General features: G+C 44.7%; 1 long non-coding RNA gene across 1 annotated transcript; it reads left to right on the forward strand.

Moving 5' to 3' along the window:
• Window positions 1-1,958: 1,958 nt before the first annotated feature.
• Window positions 1,959-6,301, forward strand: LOC142771434 (uncharacterized). The gene is made up of 2 exons (XR_012885916.1): window positions 1,959-2,252; window positions 5,805-6,301. It is a non-coding gene; the product is annotated as an uncharacterized LOC142771434 (long non-coding RNA).
• The last annotated feature ends 15,722 nt before the right edge of the window (window positions 6,302-22,023 follow it).

Below are 22,023 nucleotides of genomic sequence, written 5' to 3' on the forward strand. Positions count from 1 at the left end.
TTTGTCGAGAATTTTTGGCAGATTGATCATAGCCACATTGAAAAGTAACGGCGAGATGACCGAACCCTGCGGCGTTCCTTTTTTCGGTAGCTGGAAGCTTTTGCTGCGGATGTTGCATATGCCCACAGTTGCTGTACGGTCTGTCAAGAAGTTTCTGACATACGTGACAACGGGTGTACGCAATAAAATCACCCATATGAGCACCCTTTTACGCCCCATTTTTAAAATTTGAGGTGTTCGTTATTAAAACACCCTCAAAACACCCTATTTACACGCTTATAGTTGGGGTGTAATTATTTGTAACAAGGCTACAAATAATTGATTGATATGTGGGGTTTAACGACCCAAAACCACAATACAATTATGAGAGACGCTGTAGTGGAGGGCGCCGGAAATTTCGACCACCTGGGGTTCTTTAACGTGCACCCAAATCTCAGCACACGTGCCTCCAAGGCTACAAATGCACGACATTTTTGGACCGTTTTACTTATACTATTAGTATGCGTTAACCATCTTGATACAAGCAAGGCTCCCACTACTAGCTGCTTGCGAGTCTAGTAATAAATCGAAGCAGAAAGTAATGTGAGCGAAACGCAGGTTTCATCGACAAAGCACGCAAACTACTATAAGATGGAATATACAATAGGAGCGACGCTTGTTCAACAGAGTAAGGGCCAATTCTCCTAAAGCTGTTTCTTTCATCTGTATCATTTGCGTGATCAGTCAACACTCACAAAGTGCACTGATTTGCCTGAACAAGGTAATGTGGCACATTGGCGTAGCCATGCATAGAACACTCCCCCTTGCTTCCGTCCCCCATAAGATCGAAGTTTTTAAAGCTGGAAATAAAATAACCACCACCTGCAAAAAAAACAACAGCACAATTGTTTAGCCATAACCACCACGTCAGCAGGCCATCAGGTCCCTTAAAAACAAACATTGACGTCATGTAGTTTTAGCTGGCACGTTTTATTTAATTACTGTAGCGATTGTTCCTCTTCATGTGTCCTTAAGAGTGCATCATGAAAATTAGGAAGAGGACCCCGACCATAAAGAAAAATGCAGAATAAGAACATTTTGGTGACCTTGACGCAGCCTTGCTCATAATGACGGGAGCCTTGTGGACTAAATTGCGAACAAAGCTCTCCTCAGGGGAGCCGAAACGCATTCTCTAGTTCTCTCTCTCTCTTTCCCTCTCCGTTTTTTTGTGGATCCCCTTCTTTTAGTTTATGCAACTTTCGCAGCAAACGCGCTTCGGTCAAAGCCTTCACTTTGTAGGTAGTGAGAAAACAACACTGATGAAATATTTTCAGCCATGGTCTTGTTCCAAGGACTGCAAGCTAAGTAAAAATGTATTGCCGCAAGGTGAAGACCGAAGTAGTAATTAACAGGTTGAGAAAGTAGCAGCAGGTCAGTATTTTTATTTCCTGCATGCCAGAGCGTTTCTCTTCTTTCTTGTTAATGCTTGCTGCATAAATGCAGATGCACGTAAGCACTGTCGTCTTCTTCTTCCTAGTAGTACGCACGTGGCATTATGTTCTCATCGAATAGTGTGGCAGCCGATGCAAGCAATGTTGCAATATCTTTACCGAAATGAAGGTGCTGATAAAATATCGCCTGCGTGACCTTGAATGTGCAGTCCTTAAAGACCCATAGAGCTGAGCGAAAAGCATCAGCTTAGCTTTTTCACCAAAATTCACTACATTAGGTCGGTGAAGGTGCGCTTAACATTGCTCCTGAATATTACAAATGCGCGTTCTGACTAGTAGCTCGTGCTGGCCGCACTGCACCGTCACAAAGTTCACTGCGATTCAGATGCACTGTTAAAGATCGAGTATAACGCAACAGATCGCTGCTGCAAAAAAAAAAGCAGTGCCCGCGTTATCAGCAGAGGGCCGGAGCTAGCGTTGAACCGCATCTAGCCGGTTTGAAAGCGCGCCGATGCCATGAAGTCTCGTCACCGGGACAACCTTGCCTGCCCGGCATTGCTGCGCGCCGGACGCACAGCGCGGGAAAGGGGTCGACATCGTCTTACATGTCACTGCATGCGCTAGCGAAAAAACCTCCCGTGTGTGTGCATGTGGTGCGCGTGGCATCTTGATCGGTAGAGTTTATTAGTCGGTGTTTAGTTTGAAATGTGCCGGCGCTCTGTGCTCCACCAGTGTGTTCTGTCAGTGCTAATTATTGCGAAGGTGCACCATCCTGAAGACTGGACCTGTGGATTCATATTGTGGAGCACTCGAAGTAAAATAGTGAGTACCGCTCTCACGTTGTTCCGTTCAGCGCTTTGTTAACTGCGTCAGCACGAGAATAACGCCTTCAAACAGTTTTGTTTTCAACTAGTTGATGACAAATCAGCATTTGTTTACTTAGCGAGAATATTTCTCCGAACTGTTTCACGGGGATGATGGCGAAGCGTGATTGTGGGCAAGTTTTTTTGTGTGTGTTTAGATTGTTTTGGAGTACAAAGCAGAGTGAGCGTGCGCCGCTGAGGTTCAGCGAAGAAATTGAACAGATTCTGTGGTGCCCTTTGATGGCAGTCGTTTTTAACGGGGCCCGCTCGTGCTGCTCATCAATTTTAGTTTACTAATTATTACATGTGTGGGGACGGCGCCTGTTAGCTCTAAGCATCAACCGTATGTAAGATGCATATGCTTGGGCATGTCGGTAGCTCGTGTACTTTCTTTTTTTTTCTTATTGCACAAAAAGACCGAGAACGGAAAACAAGGGCGTGGTGTCCATGTCGTTCTTTTTGGTTCTTTTTCGTTTTGTGCGGTAACACTACCGTGATAACTCGGGTTGATGCATCGGGTGACAACACAGCATATTGTTTCGCGTTAGGTGCGCCTCGCGAAGTTTGCCTACTTGCTAATACATTCAATTTCGTTAAATTCGTCTGCACCAGTATTTTCGTTCACCCGCAACGTAGCGTGACACTGCCAACAGCCGTGCCTATGTAGCGGATCGAGCACTGAAGCTGGACTTTTGTTTGAGCAGACCTTTAGTCTGTGTGTGTGGTCGAATTGCCTACTTGACCAGCGCAAACGCTTGTTTGAACGTAACTGCTAATGTTCGAGCACATTTTATTCAGATTGTTTTCATCATGTGTGACTTTCAAAATATTCTTGTTATTCAGAGTTTTTAATTGCCAACGCCTCGCTTTGGCGTTTGACTTCGCTAAGTAATTCAGATGGTAAAGGTATTTTCGGTATGTGAAGCGTATTATTCGTTTTTTTGTTGCACAAAAACACAATATTGTTATGCATACTGCACGGTATCTAAGCATGTGTTGCAGCCAAAATGTAAGACTGGGCAGCATATATATCTGGGAATACAACACGCACAGCCACTGAACAGCCTACGCTGCATCGTGAAGGAGTTATGCTTTCTCACCCTGACAGCATGATTGAAACAAATGGCCCTAATTTAGAAGTATGCAGTGATCATTGAGTGAAGGTAACAGGGTCACTTTATTCGACATTTCCCGGCCAATTTTGCGGCTTACGGCAAATGTGTTTGAAAAAAAATTGTGCTAAGTTAACGCACTAAATACAGTGAACTGCTTGAATACTTCGGAGAGAAAAAAGTTTTGGTCACGTGGTTGCCTTTCAAACTTTTCAGACTGCTGTTTGAGTGTTTGTGAAAAAAAATATTTTACAAGTACCGCACCTCTTTTATACCAATTTTGGTACATGTTAGGTAAAGCGGCTTATGTAAGGTGTTTGAAACTCAGCAATATTAATACAAATTTTCGGCCACATACGTCCGCAAGAATTTAGCCAAAGTGTGTTATGTTTGCATTTTCTCATTGCTATACTGAAGTTTGTAGGAATATCTGAGCTGTGAATACTTACTTCGCAGAAAAGATATTTTGATGAAAAATCAGGTTTAGACATCTTAAGCTGTTAACCTCTACGAGAAAAGGTCTTTCTCAATCATTGCACAGAATTGTCATTTTTGTCCGTATCGAGACGCACTTTGCACCATGTGGTGGTCCAATTAAAAATCACCTTTTACCTAAATTGAAAGCAAATAAACAGTTCTTTGTATGTGACAAGTTTCATCATTACAATTTCTATTTCAAGGAATAAAATATTTTTTGAATTTTCCCATCAACGGCAGTGGAGAACTTCGAGGCGTCGGCTGCTGCATGACCAAATGGCGAATGGGGAACTTGGAACTTCAAAAATCATTTAGGGGCAAAGCTCTTGAGGCCGTGGGTCGTTCCCTCCAGTGTAGTCGTACTAGTATTATGTAGCCACTTGATGAGTTGCACAATAGATAGTGTTAGTGGTTTTCACAGCATATACACGGACAAAACGATGATTCGTTGGGCGAATCGTTCGTTTGTACATTTGTGCTTTCGTCCGTTCGTCTGTGCATCCATCCGTCGGGGCTTCCGTGTGTCGGTCTGTCCGTGAGTCCGTCCATCTTTCTTTTTGTCCATACTGGCGTCAGACTGTCTGTCCATACGTTTGTGCGTGTGGACGGACGAACGCTACGCCCCACTCATCATCATTCCCTCCGTGGATATGCTGTGATTTTTTTCTCTAAACATGAATTGCTAAGACAAAATTTGGCACATGAAAAGAACTGTTTATTTGCTTCGATTTAGGTACAAAGTCTATTTTAATTCAAGCACCACAAGGTGCAAGTTGCGTCTCATTATAGACAAAACACTTATTTTCTGAAATTTGCGATTTTTTCTCGTAAAGTTTGACAGCTTGAGAGGTCTAAAGTATTTTTTCCTCCAAATATACTTTATGTGGATTATGTATTCACTTCTCAGACATTCATTCAAAGTGCAGTATTGATATAGAAAAATGCAGATATAACACATTTCGGCTAAATTTATTGAGGTGTATGTGGTCAAAAAATGGTAATATTACTGAGCTTCAAACACTTTACGCAAGCCCTTCACTTAACTTGTAGACCAAATTTGGCACGGAAGAAGACATACTTATGAAATGATTTTTTCACAAACATCCAGACGATATTCCAGGAAGTTCAGCAGGCAGCCACGTGACCAATAAATTATTTGTTTGCGAAATATTCTATCAGTTACCTTTTTTAATGCAGTAAAATCAGCGTGATTTTTTTTTCGTATACATTTGTGGTGGTAACCAAAATGGCTAGGACGCCTTATGTGGAATGACCCAATAGCCAATTCTTCCATTAAATAATCGTGTCAATGAGAGCCAGTCAAAGAACACTAGTATCGTTCGCATTTTAATACGTAACTGTACCGTACTTAATTTTACAAGTTACGTGCACTGAATACCTTCTCAATGCGCATACCGTCATGCATGCTCCGTGGCATTGTGCTTTTGTGCAATACAGATAAAATATGTATATGCTGTTGCGCGTCGTGCTGTATTCCTTCTAATAAACTAATTGAATGAGATAGCACGGTAGATCTGCAGAAATACACATGCAGCTGTGTTGATGCATACTTAAGCATACAACTTGACATTCATTTAGATTGGTCGTTGCATGCAGCTAATGGAACATTATCAACTTGGAGCAGCACCTTTTTATTTGCTTGCGCGTGCAAGCTGGAAGGGCAAAGTAAGGTTCATATATACGGCACGAAAGATATAATGATTCTGCCACAGCGCGCTTTTTATTGCGTTTATTGCTCAGCATACCTTTTCTACCATTTCTCACTGCAGTGAAGCCGAATATGCTTGCTATGCACTGAATTTATACTTACACATAAGAAAGCAGTTAGTTGTTCATGGTGCTGACTGTATGTTGCACTCTTTGTGAAATTTCAGTCATTGTTCCTTGTGTATTTATTGTAGGTTTCCGGGATTGCATTTCCTGTACAGAAAGAACAGCTTTGCCCCACTTCTCTCGAAGACACCAGTCATCTCAGCAGCTGAAGATGATTGTGCAAGCAGCAGTGACGAGTGGTTTTGCAGTTAGAAGTATACCAACACTGACATTACTTTAATACAACCCCAATTACACTACCTTGTTGAATGTTCTCTTGTTTAATGTCGAAATTTACTCTGCGAGATGTATTAGGTTGTAAATGTCACTCCAGAAACTCGCTTGCTCTATCTACGTGTTTTTTTTCTATTGTATAGGTGTCAATCAAACGCCATACGTCTCAGTCGTTTGCCCGAATAGCGCAAATATTTTTGAAGTTGTGGAGATTTTTTGTATCAAAAACAATGAATTTTTAGTATAGAGAGAAACAAGCTTGGTCCCGTGACATATTTCAAAATTTTGGAGAATGCCATCAGAGTCTTGTTTGTCAGGTTTGCAGTTTTTTTATAATAGAGGCAGAGCTTAACATATGGGCCTAATTGTTTTTTGCTGGGGCATTATGTTTGGTTGGACCTTACGCTACGGGTTACTGCTTGCACTACTGTGGTGTGGTGTGTGTTTGTGTTTGTGTGTGTGTGTGTGTGTGTGCCTTCCGCGTCTTTGTCGTTTACGGCCCAGTCCACGTACACATATATACACAGGTCTCGTGCATCTCATTCAAGACCATGGCACCGTATTTTATCTGCTGCATGCATGCAGGTATAAGTGCAGTGGGTGACACCAGTATCTTCATTCTTCCCTGTCAGCCGCAGAGAAGGTTCATATATGCTTCCTCCTGAGAACAATTGAGGCTTGGGCCAGTTGGTGATGCATATTTGATGGAATGAAGTGCTATGAACGGCTCTCCTGAACACACAAGACTAAGCGTCACCTCCTGCGTCTGCTTTTGTTGTCCCGTTAATCGCGCTTCATTTGATCAAGTATGCTTATCCATATAACTGCCATTGTTTCAAGGGGGTTTTAGTGTTACACCCAACTCGCATGGGTGTAGCTTCATTCAACACCTATAGTTTAGGGGTGTTCATAAACACCTATAAAGTAGGGTGTAACGTTTCTTTACACCCTACGGTTTCAGGGTGTTTATAAACACCTTATTGTTTAGGGTGTTCCTAGACACCCTTAAAGGTTATTGCCCATAGAACAAAACAAATACACCCTTATGGGTGTAATAATTTTTAGAGTGTACGTTCCCTGTTGACACACAACGTTTCGTTTCAACGCTTTCTTTACTGTTTTTTTGTTGTTATTTTAACCTTGCTAACACCTTTCGCGAGAAAAGTGAGTACTGAGTTTTGTCATTTACCTAAATCTCTTTCGAGCCATTAGTTGACTACTTCCTCCTGTGTTTTGTTTTTTTCTGCATTTTACTGGTGGTCTGTCTTTGGCGTCCCATGGCGGAGGCCCATTTTGGTCTGTCGAAGATCTCTGCGCTTCCTTCCGTTCCCTCAATGGTTATGGTGGAAGGCATGTTCAGTGCCTATAGTTGTCGGCTGCGACGTACGGAGGATGATCCAGCAGCTGCCGCGTCTGGTCGAGCCCTTGGCTACGTCTAACGGCCGTACTCTTCGCCAACCCCAGGCGTGGCTAGGGTTAACGGGGACGCTCGCCCCGTCGCAACTTCAAAGTCCAAAAAGATGTCTAAGAGTTCACTCACCGCCAAAAATGGCGTCTCCACTGAACCTGCAGAGTGTGCTTGTTGGAATAATCACAAAGCCAAGTGATCTTGGAACAAAAAATGTCCGAAAACATTTAGAAAAGCGGGAGCAGACGTTTTCACGTCCGCGCTCCTCGACGCCACCTCGCGATCTCCACACAGCGACGCCACGTTAGCAAAATGAGAGCGCGCTATAGTCTAATGGCGTGAAATGCAGCATGTCGCATTTCACGCCATTGCGCTTCCTCGTTTCGGGACGGCGAGAAGCCGGAGGCGATGAAACGCGCATGCGTCAAAGCAACGCAGCGCGGTGCACACGTGCGAGTATATGGCAGAACCGGCACCTGGCGTGGCAACGCCGGCGGGACGCGAGGAAAATAACGCCGGTGAGCACGAGGACCGCGTCACGTCTAAATGTGTTGGCGCCTTGACTGTGGCATGTAGTCATAATCTCACATGACACGCATCTCATGATTATCATCTATGCACCGGTCACAAACCTTTGTCATCATTGGCGTCACGTGATACGAAATTTTGCATATAACAGGCTAGCGATACGGCCAGGAAAGCATCATGATCATAGCATGTAGTCATGTTGTTACATCACACGCATCTCATGTTTATTATGTTTGCACCAGTATCATACTTTTGTCATCCATCCACGTCCCGCAATACCAAATTTGGTTGAATTGAAGCTAGCGAAATGGCTGCCAGCGCATTATGAGCATGGTATGTAGCAATGTTGTTACATAACATGCATCTCATGATTGTAATTTTTGCACCAGTCACTACCTCTCGTCATCCATTCATGGTATACTGTAATGCCAAGTTTAGTATATATGACGCTAGCCAAACTGCGGTGAGCGCATTATGAGCGTGACACGTGGTCATGTTGTTATATGACACGCATGTGATGATTTTCATGTTAGGATCTGTCGCTTGTGTTCGCCATGCAACCATGCCGTACCATACCAGTTTTGCAACATGCCATGTCAATGAAACCCCCACAAAAGCTGCAGGACCATAAAATGTAAATCACATTCATGATATACATATCACAATTTTCAAGGTACGACTTGTCAAATATGTTCTTTATTTAGTCATGTTGTGCCATACCCAGTTTTGTATTGATACCATTATGGAAACGGCCAGGAGAGCTAAAAGTCATAGGCAGCAAGATAGATAGATAGATAGATAGATAGATAGATAGATAGATAGATAGATAGATAGATAGATAGATAGATAGATAGATAGATACGCTCAAAGTCACTGAAGTTCGCTAAGAAATGCTTCGCATTTGAAGTTAGTGTGGCACGTCAAGATAGTTTCATGAATGTGACGCGCTTGTGAAGGCATGAATAATGTGGCGATCCCGTCACTACGTCATCAAACAATTCGCAGTAGACAATGCCACATACCCGTGGGTGGTTATGTGCCACTGGTGTGCGGGTATATGCAACCAGTGATTGGCGAATAGTATCTACCCAGGAAAGATGAGAACACACATGGGTAATTTTAACGCGTGAGCGTTGTTATAATCGACCTCCCTCGCTTGGCGCCGCTTGGACGCATGGGATACTGCGGTTGAGCTCACCGTGATTTTTTCCGGGTCAGATGTGCCAGACAGGCGCCAAGAGTGGCGGCACCACTAAAGTCGTTCTTCGATTTCTGCAGCGCAATCGACGACCCAAGTAAAATTTTTGGACACGCCTGACGAACTGACGGGTTAGGAAACGCTGTTGGCAATCGAGGCTGCCTCGGACAATGAGACAGGCATCCGAGATCTGTCTGTAGGGACTTTTTCCACGTACTCCTTGATGCCTTTATGGTGACTGTTATCCACGTGCAGTGACCTGACCAGTGCCTCCAGCCCTATCGGTGAGTGACCACTGAACTCCTGAACACAGCTGATGTGCACGCCGGACACAACGTCTTCGCGCTGTGCTGTGTTGTGCGCGTTCTGTTTGTGTGATGTTTTCTCCCTTGCCCTGGGGCGAACTGGTCGTGCCTCTTCACTTTTTCCTGGATTATGCAGGAGGCAGTGTTTCAGTTTCCTCTTTTCGGGGCTCAGCTGAAGATGGAACTTTCATTGGATCACCCAGGCCTCCATTGTGTTTCTCTGCAGGGAATCCTGGGAAGACCAGTGCATAAAACGCGAGTGCCGAGATGCCCTCGACAAACTCCCAGAAGCTCCCATCAATCTTCCATGTAGAGCTTTCATGATGTTACCACCATTATGTAGTCACGCTCTTTGAACCTGTAAACACTTAATTGTATATTCTTTTAATCAGCCCCGGCTTCTCTCCTCGGGATATCCCAGAGACTTTGGCTGGCTCCGGTACTATGGGCAGACAACCGACTACATCAACTGGTTGGCAGCGACAGGACGCCCCATGCTTCACTCGGGCCTCAAAGTTATGGTTAGTGTTCGACTTTGCTATGAGTTTTGCCATGTTTTACGTTATGCTGTTTTTTTAAAGTGGGTTTTTAGCTTCTATGTTTTAAATCTGGCAGAAGTATTACCGTGCGTGCAGGCTTCGCTTGTTCTCCACATAACGTCATGGTGGGTAAGAAATTTCTCACTCGTGAAAACGATAGAGTTGGCGGAGAAGCTAGAGAGACCAGAACTCTTGGTACTTTGCGAAGAGATGGAATTTAAGGTAGGAATATATGAGAGCGAGTCGCAGCTGATTGGGGCAATTCAGGAATGCCGTGCAGAGAATGGCGAAATTGAGGAATGTTGAGAGAAAATTGAAAAATAGAAAAAAAGGCCGAAAGAAACCAAAGATGTGCTGGAAAAAAAAGATTACTGGTAGAAAAGACGACCAGCCCTATAGGCGTTTATCAGGCCTCAAGCAACCCAGTTAAGGGGGTAGCATCCTTCGGCAAGAAAGTGATAGATAGTTCTAGCAAGAGCAGAACCGCAGCGAGCCACTGGGAATGTGTAGAAAAGTGGAAGACGCTCCAGCCTAGAAAACTTGTCGTCTGCCACCATTGCCGAAAACCTGGTGACCTACTAATCAGCTGCCGTAAGCGTATACTAGTGTTGTCTTTTTGGTGGAGAGCAGTGACAGTAATCTGGAGACTTTAAAACCCCACATTCAGGAGTCGGTGTCAGATGAAACGTTGTGTGACGTACCCCTGTACTCAACAGCAAATCTGGATAGTGTACACCCCTACTTCGCGAAAAAATGAGTCGACTACAGGAAAACACGCGTGTGCACGGCAGGTAGGAAGAAGAGGAGGACAAAAACAACACGAGAGAAAGCAGAGAGAGAAACCTGGCGCATGCCCAGTTTGCTATCTTCCGCTGGGGGAAAGGGATGGGGTAGTATAAAGATGAGAGAGAGAGAGACGAAAGAAAAGGCAAAGAGACAAAAAAGATTGTCAGTCAATGGGCTGACGTATGGAGCGGTGGCACTACACAAAAGTTAAAGGTGTTCTTATAGGCCTGCAGTCCTCAAAAACCGCAAGATGGCTTTACCGGCCTTTCGAGCAGACGAAAGACGAGGACGGCACTCGAGTAGCATCTGTACGGCAAGTAGTTCACAAGAAAAGTGTACGTTTGCCGTAAGCCCGCGTTGAGAATGATGTACCGTTCACTCTTTGCCACGGAAACTTTGGTGTCCCAAAATCTGCTTCAGCAATATCCCTCTCAGAATGACGCGGATATGCTTTTGCACAAAAGAAGCCCGTAATTTGGTGACAATACGGCGAGAGCTCTGATGCGCCCAATGGAATGTGAGTGTGCTTATAAAACTCCTGCAGCAGAAAGCTCTAAAAAAGGCAAGTAGACTGTAAAAGTCTAAATTATGAGACATTTAGCTTAGCACGTGAGGGAGAGGTGCTTAGCATAGCGCGAAAGGATGATGCACTTGGAACAGCATGAGATGATGAAGCGCTTAAATCACTCGGAGGTAATGAGTCTCATCTAGAAGAGACATCAGAAGCTGAGCCGGCTGACCTAAGTGTGTCAAATGCACCGTTGCTTGAAAAGCGCTGACAGCTAGAAATAACACCGAGGATAAGCCAGTTGAGCCGCCTTGAGTTTTAGAAGTCAATGTCAAAAGTAGCGTACTTCCTTGTACTAGAGCGCAGGCTTTGAGCGTTCCGTGCCGGCCCGAAAGAAAAAGACGCCGACGAAGATGAAGGCCTAACGCCAAATGCCAACGTTGCCAGAAGCGAGCAAACGTAGCTAAACCCCTCCGAACACCAAGTGCATTGTAAGGCCACAGATTGTAAAAGGGTTGCCGCGAAAAGAACTAGCTTCAGGCCAGACATCGAAAAAGGCAAGCTGGAAATCAAAAGATGAGTGTCCCGCTGAAAGTATCATTAACGCATGGAGCGTGTCGCGAAGGCCAAGAAATCGAGACGCCGAAGGGGCCGCCAGATTTCATTTTCTTTAGTGCAGGCTAGACAGGGGTACAAAGCGAGGGGGCGTGTACGTCACTATAACGACAAAAGCCGTCGCCCACTTTCGTGAAAGGGTAACCGCCTGGCCAGGAGACATACAATGCGGAAGACAAAACGTCAGTATGCCTGTTTGTCAGAGTTTGGGGGCCTCAGAACGAAGGTCACCACCACCGAGTGCTTCGGTAGCATCAGTCAGGTCAGCTCTTTGTCCCTCCGTAAGGATCTGGCGCCTCGAAAACCGGTATGCGCGTTTCTGAAAGGGTGTCCCATAAAGTAAGCACATGTAGTGTAGTGAAGGATACTATTCATTCTCTTGTATCCAGTTTTTATTAATGTTTTACTTCTAATGTCTTGCCATCTGCAGATGAGCAGGGAGTATGTCAATTTTCAAAAGCTTTATCTTTCTCCCCAATCTACTTGTTGACATTGAAATAATTATTAAACTGGTTGCTTGCTTACGATTAGCAACACCTTACGCTCGAGAACAGAGCTTTTTCACCGAGTTTAACATAGTATAGAAGGCTGACTAAGAGCCTCTTATAAACCTTCTGTTTTTTCGATATTATGCTGTGTACCTTTTGTGTCGTGTTATACGCGCAAAGTGATTTCAACAAAGAAGTAGTCTGAACGTATAGGACTCTGTTTAAGCCTTCTTTGTTGCAGTATACCTGTTCGTATGCGTATCAGCGTAGAGTAGGTTTTTGTTTCTTTGTTTTTTTATGCGCAAGTTTATTTTGAACACTGCTGAGGCAATGTTCTGTAAGGTTATGTGCAGTGACATTTCCATACTTACTGGCTGCTTCTACAGAAGCCCTGTGTGTGGCCACAAAAGTGTTGTTGCTATCTATAAGCTTGTGCAGAATCATGCGAGCAATCATGTTTTTCTTATAGGAAATTTCAACTTGCCTGACATTGACAGGAATACCATGCACCACACTGCACAATCATCCAATGCACTCACTCATTTTATGCTGCATTTAGGGCTTCATCAAGTTATAACTTTTCCCACGTGAACACAAAACGTTAGTGCCAACGTTCAAGACTTAATACTCATTACTGACAACTTCCCGCAAGATGAACTATACTTGAATATCCTGAAGGTATATCCAATCACGACATGCCAAAATGCCAGCTACTCCTCGGATGCACTGCTACCCGCAAGTGCACTGAAGTTTCCAGGACTGATTAAAAAAAAAGAGATGATTCAGCCGTACTTACCTTCTTAAAACACGAATACGAAAGATTTTTTTTCTTAATTTTTTAAAATGGCCAGCGATAGCTCTGTTCACGTCAATGAGATCTGGCTTTTTTGAGCGCATATTCTCGCACTGCATGAGCTTTTATAACCTGACATAAAGTGAAAAAAAATCACCGAAAAGTAACCCTTGAATCACGCGTGATTTAATTTGTCAAGTGCAAAATAAAACACTTGAGACTTTACATAAAAACAAAATGCGCCAGCGTACAAAATACATCTGAACCACAGCGTCCTATCGACGATCTCAAGTGGAAAACTCGGTTAGCAAGTTAGAAATATCTCAACAAAACCTTGCCTGAATTTACGTACAACAATCCTAATTGATTTTGAAACATTTTTTGCGGACGCCCCGTGACGAAACCCCATCGCGCACCAGAGAAAAAATTGGCACTTGCTGATAAATTCAACCAGCACTTTCATTCAATGTTCACTAAAAATAATGGCACACATCCATGTGTGGCACCTCAGTCAATTTATTTGATTGAGTCATTGACCATAAGGAATTTCAAAATATTCAATCAGCGGTAAACTTGCTCTGGATGTGGTCCGGGTGGTATCCCAAAGGAGTTTTTAAAGAGGTATACAAAATGCAACAGCGAATATATTGGTCTTATTTTCCGCTAGTCACTTTTGACGTCACACCTAACTGAAAACTGTATGATCGCAAAAATTGTACCGATTCATAAGTCGGGAGACGCTAATGTACCTGTCAATTACAAACAGATTTCACTTACCAGCACATCATGTAAAATTTTGGAACATGTTATACTTAAGCATTTAACCACATATTTCGAAGAAAACGTTCTGGTAGATCTTCAGCATGGTTTCAGAAGAGGCCCATCGGCAGTCATTTAATTACCAAAAGTTGTTCAAGATCTTAGGTAGTACCAATTAAAACCAAACAGATCTACTCTTATTAGATTTCATTAAAGCGTTTGACTGCGTGTGTCATACCAAACTAATTTACGAAAAATAGCTCTGTGATTGGCAATAGACCCATCTATAAATGGTTAAAAAGTCTCTTGTCTATTCGATCACAATTTGTCATTGCCGGAAACGCCTCATCTGCTCCTGCGTCTGTGAATTCAGGCGTCCCACATGGCTTAGTATTGGGCCCACAGTTTTTCTTGATTTTTGTCAATGATATAACAAGTGACAAAGATTGCAAAAGGAAACTCTTCGCAGACAAATGCATAATATATAGAGAAACGCACAATAGAGAAGATCATGTTCTGCTCAATAGTACACTAACAAAAACAACTGAATGATGTGATGCATGGCAAATGCTCCTCAATACAGTCAAAATATTCTGCATGACAGTAACACGAAAAAAGGGCCCGCAACTCTTTCTAAAAATACGGGCCCTAGAGCAGAACAGCACAAGTACCTCGGCATAATAATTACTTCAGATTTTAAGTGGACATCGCAAATTAACAATGTCACTTCTAAAGCACTGAAAATTTTTTTTTCAAAAGGTGTTTGCGACTGGCACCAACTAACGTCAAACGTTTGGCTTATACGACATTTATTAGACCTGTTTTTGAATATGCTCAGGTAGTATGGTTTTCGCACGCTAAAACTCATACATGTGAATTGGAAGAAGTACAGAGAAAGGCAAATAGATTTATTCATAAGAAGTACCGGAGCATTGACTCGCCTTTTTTTCTACTAACACAATCAGGGATTTCTACCTTAGCTATTAGAGCAAAAGTAGCTCGTCTGAAATTTCTCCATCACATAATACACAGACACCTAAAACTAGATGCATTAAAATATATTACCTCTCATCAGTCACGCATTTCTCGCCTTAATAACTCATACAAACCAAAGGAGTTCTTTTGCTAGAATTAAACCTTTTGGTTTTCTTTTTTTCCGCGAGTTGTGCATAAGTGAAATAGCCTATATTCATACAAGTAACACCTAATCAGAGTCAGTTTTGGTAAGTCAGTAGAAGGAGTTATAATCAATTGGTAAATAGTCATCGTGTAATTACGCTTTTTCAATTCATGTTATGTAAAGCAACTTTGTACTGATGTTTGTTGAACTTCCACTTTTCCAAACGAAACCTCATTCTTACTTTTCCGTGTTTTAGTTGCATGTTTCACTTCGAAGCAGAATTTCGTTGAATATTCTATTCGTGTATTAGTGTGCCAGATTTCAATATCACTATATTTCAGTTGATTTAATTCGTTTATTTTATCTGCACAAAAATTGGCCCTCTATCTGCATGTTACACTGCAAATGTCGTCGAAAGACGATAGTCTTGCGTTAGGAGACAGTGAGCAAAACGTTTATTTGATGTTCGGCGCTAGAAAATCGGTGAATGGTATTCTGGAGAGACTGCTTTAAAATGCCCTCGAGCGTGCAGCGGAATCGAACGAGCATAATTTGACTCAAAACATGTCACACGTGAGCCATGAGCGCTATCTGCCAGTTATGTTGGAAAAAGAAATGCACGGTGTGGGCGCCCGTCTTGGAGGTGATAAGGTGTAGAACGCCAGGCAATGGGTAGGTCTCACCACCGTGTAGTTTTAACGAGGCGTTGGAAACACATGCCTTTTTGTGCAAGCAGTTCATGGTCCGCGCAGCGTGATGAACGCTGTGAGAAATGAACAAGGGGACCCGGACCCCATCGTTTTGCTGCGTGGAGGGTCCAGTGATCAAGTAAGCGAGCAAGTGCCCATGGCTCATGCTCGTGCCCACCGCCCCTTTTTTCTTTTTTATTTACAACAAACTCCCACGGCCACAAAAACTTGTACTGTCTACTTCGAGAAGGTACAGTTCTTGCACCACTCGCCTAATGATGGAGTTGTGCAAGAACTGATGATGCCAACCTAAAACGGCACGCTCGTGCGATGTTGTCGAGGCCGGTAAGCAGTTCGGTCACGTGAGCCATCTTCCACATTATTGGCGGTGAGTCGTCGTGCACCAGGAATACGTCGCCGACCTGAAGCCACTGTGCCACCTCGTGGGACGAACGTGGAAGCAACAAGTACTCCTTTCGGCCACGTTTCCAGAGATGATCTGTAAGCGCTTGTCGATGTCATGCTTAAAGCGAACCTACCAGAATGTCTGACACGGCCATGAAAAAGGGCCTTGTCAATGACGATGAAGCTAATCGAGGTGGTGGTTTGTCTCGAGGGGAAGCCATCCCTTCGAAAATGTAGTGTGTAGATCACTTCACCGTCACGTTATTTGCTATCTTCAGGTCATACTGAGAGTTTTGGCGCTGCTGGCGTTGCTTGTAGTAGGACGAGTCTGACTTTAGTCTGCTCTTGTACACTTGAAAGGCTTCCTGATGATCATCGTTATCCTTGGGCTGTTAGCGTGTCATGTGGAGCCTCTGCAGGTGCTGCACGAATACGCTCCGCTTGACCACTTTGACTGTCAGCTGATCTTGATCGTGTGCTTGGCTCACAGCTAGGTGCTACCGAGCTGAATGAAGAGTCCGAATTTCGCGACGATTCTTCTTTCTCGCTCGACGAGGACAACACTAACGCTGATGAATCCTGGCTCCTTCGCATGGCGGCTTCGCCAAGGATGGGAATCTCGTCCGCTTTCGAGGGCAGTGGAGGCTCGTCCTCGTGTGCTGTAGCTGATAGCACATTGTTGGTGTCTAGTACGGCATCTCGAGCGACGGCGTGCAACGAGTTTACGTTCAAGAAAGCGAAGTTCTGAGCCATGGCTGCGTATTTGGTGGCATCATTTCAGGAGTCTCCCGACAATTCGTCGTTCACAGTGTGTCTAGTTTCGCGAAAGCCCTCCTTTCCACCAGTTTCCGGCATCAGGTGCGTGGCGTAGTGCTGGAGCTGTGTGGTGTGGCGCTCTTACATTCATCGCAGGTGTCTGGCGTCAGGCGCCATCTTCTAGTTGTGGAGAAGCCTTCAAAAAGTGGATCATCCTCTCTAACGCCTTGTAGTTAGTCTCCTTCTTCGTAAAAAGAAGAGCAGTTCGTGCAGAGAGTCGGTCCTCCTCGTTGACTTTCACTGTCTTGCATCATCGCCGAGTGTCCGCCAATAATCATCTTAACATTGTGATGTTCGGCAATGTCGTAGACGCTCATGAGGTCTATGACTTTGTTGAGAGTGGCTCGTAGCAGCGCTTCCGCTCGCACTCCCGATCGTAGACTTCCTTGAGCTTCTGGGGAGATGAACTGGACACCCTACCACCAGGATCAGGTCTAAGGCGTATGTAGGACGAGAAGTATGTAGGACTTCGCGTGTTGTTCACGAGCCATGTCTGTGAAGTTCATGATTCCGCGTGACGGATAGTTTATGCGTTCGCTCTCTAGATCTGGGAAGGGGGAGTGCTTTCGCACGCTGTAGTTCTGGCCGTGAGAAACCGGGTCCTTGCAGTCTATGCACATGGTGCATCCGGGGTTTCTATTTGCGATCAAACTCTCTACGACGTACCGTAGTGATAAGTCCTTACAGATGCGCCATGTATCACGTGGAAAGCGATGGGTTTTTCAGCGTGTACCCAAAACTTGTTGGAGTTGTAGTTGGCGTTGAAGTCGTGAGGCTCGTCGAAAGCGATGTCGCAGCCTGGGGGGACGAGAAAGCGAGAAAAGTTGTGAGGCTCGTTGCAAACGAATTCACGGCCTACTGTGATGTCAGTACTAGAGGGGTCGTGAAGCCATTCGAAAGCGAAGTCGCGGCCTGCGGCGATGTTGAGGCGAAATGAGTCGACAGACTGGACGAAGACAAAGTCACTGTCTGCTGTGACCTCGAGATGAGAGGGGTAGTCAGGACGCTTGACTGTGGAGTCTTGACTTTCTGCTGTATCGAAACGAGAGGAGTCGAAAGGCCGGTCGAAGGTGAGCTTGCGGCCTGCTCTGACGTCAAAGCGAAACGAGTCGTCAGACCGGACGAACACGCAGTAGCAGCCTACTTCGATGTCGAGGCGGGAGAGGTTGAAATGCGGATCAAAGACAACGTCATGGCGGAGGTCGATGTGAATGCGAGATGCTTACGGAGTGCAGTGGTAGTGATAGCAGCTAATGTTAGTGGGGTTGGCGGAATGACTTGCTTGCGCGGTGAACTCTCTCTTGAGCGCAAAGGACTTTGTCCTTAAATTCGCTGGCTGTGATCAGGTGCGCTTCGAAGTCTTCGTAGTGAATCTAAGCCAAGAGTTTTCTTTGAAGGCTCATTAGGTGGGCATGTTTTGTGACGATAATTGCGAGGAGCTTCTGGAACCTGAAAGTGGGTGTCATTGAGCCGGCCGAAAGGGCGTCGAGCATGGAATTGTATTTTGCGATCACTGTCCGGTAGAAGCTGTGCCCTACTCAGAGTTGGTCCATTGTCGAAGTCGAGGGCCAGACAACCGGGTGAGTTTCGGCACAGAACGAAGCTCGAGAATCAAAAAAGGGGACCTGGACCCGATTGTTTGACTGCGTTGAAAGTCAAGGGATCAACGAAGCGAGCCAGTGCTGGTGGCTCGTGCCCACCTCCCCTGCATTCTCCTTTACTTACGACAAACGCTACAGTCCTTAGAATTAGTTATGTGTGATTTTTCTAGTAAAAGACACACATACAGAATATTGATGTCATGTCATAGTGCCTAAGATAAGCGCAATATTTGATTTTTAAATGGCAATCGCGGAAGTATAAACGTTGTCTTGAGCAATATTGGCAGAAGCTACGGATTTGGTCGGCTGTTTAGGGTATTGTATGGTGCCGTTTAAGAGTACTGTTAAGCAGTGCTGCCCCCTCTAAAGACATTTCCCTAGAACTGGGGGATTTAGGTTCTATTTAGGGGAAAATGAAAAATTTTCAACATCTCGAGAAATTTTTCGTTTTCATGGGAAGCAAGCAGATCAACGGAGAGTCCTCGAACCCAGAACCTCTTTATTGTTCTTTCTTCAACGTTTGATCTTTTACATCCCATTTACACTATCCCTCAGGCGCTGTAGTAGTTCTGATAGATGCAAAAGGGAGACAGGGATGGTCTCTGCCCCTATCACTGTATTAGCGCTCTCCTTTCCCCCAGTTCATTGCTGTTCATTCTGTACCATCCGTGTTCGCCATCCGTGTGCGACTTCGAACACGGATGGCGTTATTTTTATTTGTTGTTTTTTAAAGACGATAGTCTTTCTTGGGGAGCTTTGACGCAAAAAATTTGGTCTGTCTCTGTGTACATTTGTCTGTTTTTTTTCACCTTTAACGCTACGTTAAAAGGCACTGGACGATACCCTAAACGGAAGACCCCAACCGCAGCGCCCACCAATATTGCTCAAGAATCAGTGCTCATGCATACTTGTGTGATTGTCAAATAAAAAACAATTATTGCTCATATCTGAGGCACCATAACAACACGTCAATATTCTGTATGTGTGTCTTTTACTGGAAAAGACATACATAAGTAATCCTAAAAACTGCAGCATTGATCACACTGCGCTGACCATGCAACGCTTGCACGAAAGACAAGTATTTCCAACGCTTTACTAAGGCGACAAGGTGATGGCACCTACCCGTCACCTTGCGGTGGTGGCACTTACCCGTCACCTTAATACCTCCGAGATGGGCGCGCACACGACGCGCTTTGTTTTTGAAGAGAACTGCCAGATAGCGCTCATGTCTCACGTGTGGCAAGACTTCTCGCGCTCGTTCACCTTCGCCGCACGCTCGAGCGCCTCCAGAATACATTCAACAATTTTCTTGCGCAGAACACCAAACAAACGTTTTGTTCACACTATCTAGACGGAAGACTATCTTATTTTGACGACATTTGCAGTGTAACATGCATATACGGGGCCAATATTTCTTCGGTTTCTCTTCTTTGCCGACGTGGTCGCGTTGCTAGTGAGCTGCCCCTTGGAGCTATGTGGCTCCACACACAAGTTTTAATAACACTGGCTTCGCCAAGGTAACCAACGTTTTTGTGAAGGGAAAGAGAGAGGTAAAGATGCAAGGAAACGCAGGAAGGTTAACCAGACACACATCCAGTTTGCTACCCTGCACTGGAAAGGGATGAAGTTTATGCGAAAAGCGCGGCCAAAGCAATAGGCTGCACGTGGGCTGTTATTTGCACACCTGAAAAAGAAAGTGGCTCGTGAAAGACTGCGAAGATATATTTGAAACAAATATCCGGCCGCCAACATCTCTAATAAACATATTTTTTTGCAACCATTCATCAGGTGGCGAGGGAAGAACTCCCAACTAGCATAATATGCTTTCATGGTTAAACTATTGGCCCCGTATCTGGGCACAGTGACGCTGCGTTAGCAAAACGCAAGCACGCTTTCTTCTGACGCCAGGCGCGACCAGCGTGCGTCGGCGTGGCCCGAAGGCAACCGGCGTGAAATGCGACATGCTGCATTTCGCGCCGATGCGTTACCCAGACAACACTGCCTCTCCCTCTTTTCGGGACGGAGACACGCCAGACGCGCTGGAACGCGCATGCGTCAGAGCAACACAGCGTGACGCGCACCTGCGAGTATATGGCACGACCGGCGCCTGGCGTGGCAACGCCAGCGTGACGCGAAGAAATGAACGCCTGCGAGCACGCTCACCGCGTCACGTCGAAATGTATTGGCGCCTTGACTGTGGCATGGAGTCATGTTTTCACATGACACGCATCTCATGATTATCATGTTTTCACCAGTCACATACCTTCGCAATCCATTGGCGTCACGTAATACCAAATTTGGCTTATGTGAAGCTAGCGAAATGGCCGAGAGCGCATTATCAGTGTGGCAAGTAGTCATGTTGTTACATAGCACGCATGTCGTGATTATCATGTTTGGATGTGTTATTTTCCTACGTCGTCCGTTCGCGTCACGTAATACCGAATTTGGTACATGTGTAGCTAGCGGAACGGCCGCTTGTGCACCATAAGCGCAGTACGTAGTGAGGTTGTTACATAACACGAATCTCATGTTTAGCATGTTTGCACCAGTCATATAACTTCGTCATCCATTCACGTACTGTAATACCTAATTTGGTATATGTGACGCTAGCGAAACGGCTGCAAGCGCATCATGAGCGTAGCATGTAGTCATGTTGTTATATGACACGCATGTCATGATTTTCATATAAGGGATTGTCGCTCGGGTTTGCCATGCAATCATGTCATACCATATGAATTTGGCAACATCCCATGTGAACGAAACCACCGCGAGAGCTGCAAGACCATGAATTGCGAATCTTGACGTTCATGATATATATATATCATGATTTTCATGTTATGGCTGGTCGAATATGTTCGTCAGACAGTGATGATATGCCCTACCAAGTTTGGTGTCCATACAATTACCGAAACGACCAGGAGAGCTATTAGTCGTAGGTGGCTAGATAGATAGATATATAGATAGATAGATAGATAGATAGATACGCTCAAAATCGCTGAAGTTCGCTTATTAATGCTTCACATTTAAAAATAAAATAACACAGATGACTAACGCATTAGTCTCTTTTATTTGTGTTCTCGAGTTCCTCTTCGTTGAGCACTGTACAGTTTTTAAGATGAACTCTCTAGACCTTCCGGACTCTTTGGTTCTCTTTAAGTATGAAGTTACTTCGATCCTACTCCCACGACCTGTGGGATCGGTTTAACTGTGCACGAGGGGTTGGAGGGGAATGAAGCAGCGCACACGACTGCCTGTGATCACGACAGCCACGTGATGAAGTCATTTCGCGGTCATAATTTTTAGGACAACTTGTTTTACGCCGATGGTCAGCGATCCACATCTGATAAGGCTTCTAAAACTTTTGGTATGGTGTGCGAGTTTGTAGAATATAGCCTCCTGCAAAGAGCCAATAGGCACCTTTGTAAAACATACGAATACCGACGCGCAAGATCTACACAACGCTACACCAGTAACTGTGCCCGAAAAGAGATGCGCCGGATATAATGGCGGATATGA

The sequence above is a fragment of the Rhipicephalus microplus genome, chromosome 9, assembly GCF_043290135.1.
Source record: "Rhipicephalus microplus isolate Deutch F79 chromosome 9, USDA_Rmic, whole genome shotgun sequence".
Taxonomy (NCBI): Eukaryota; Metazoa; Arthropoda; class Arachnida; order Ixodida; family Ixodidae; genus Rhipicephalus; species Rhipicephalus microplus.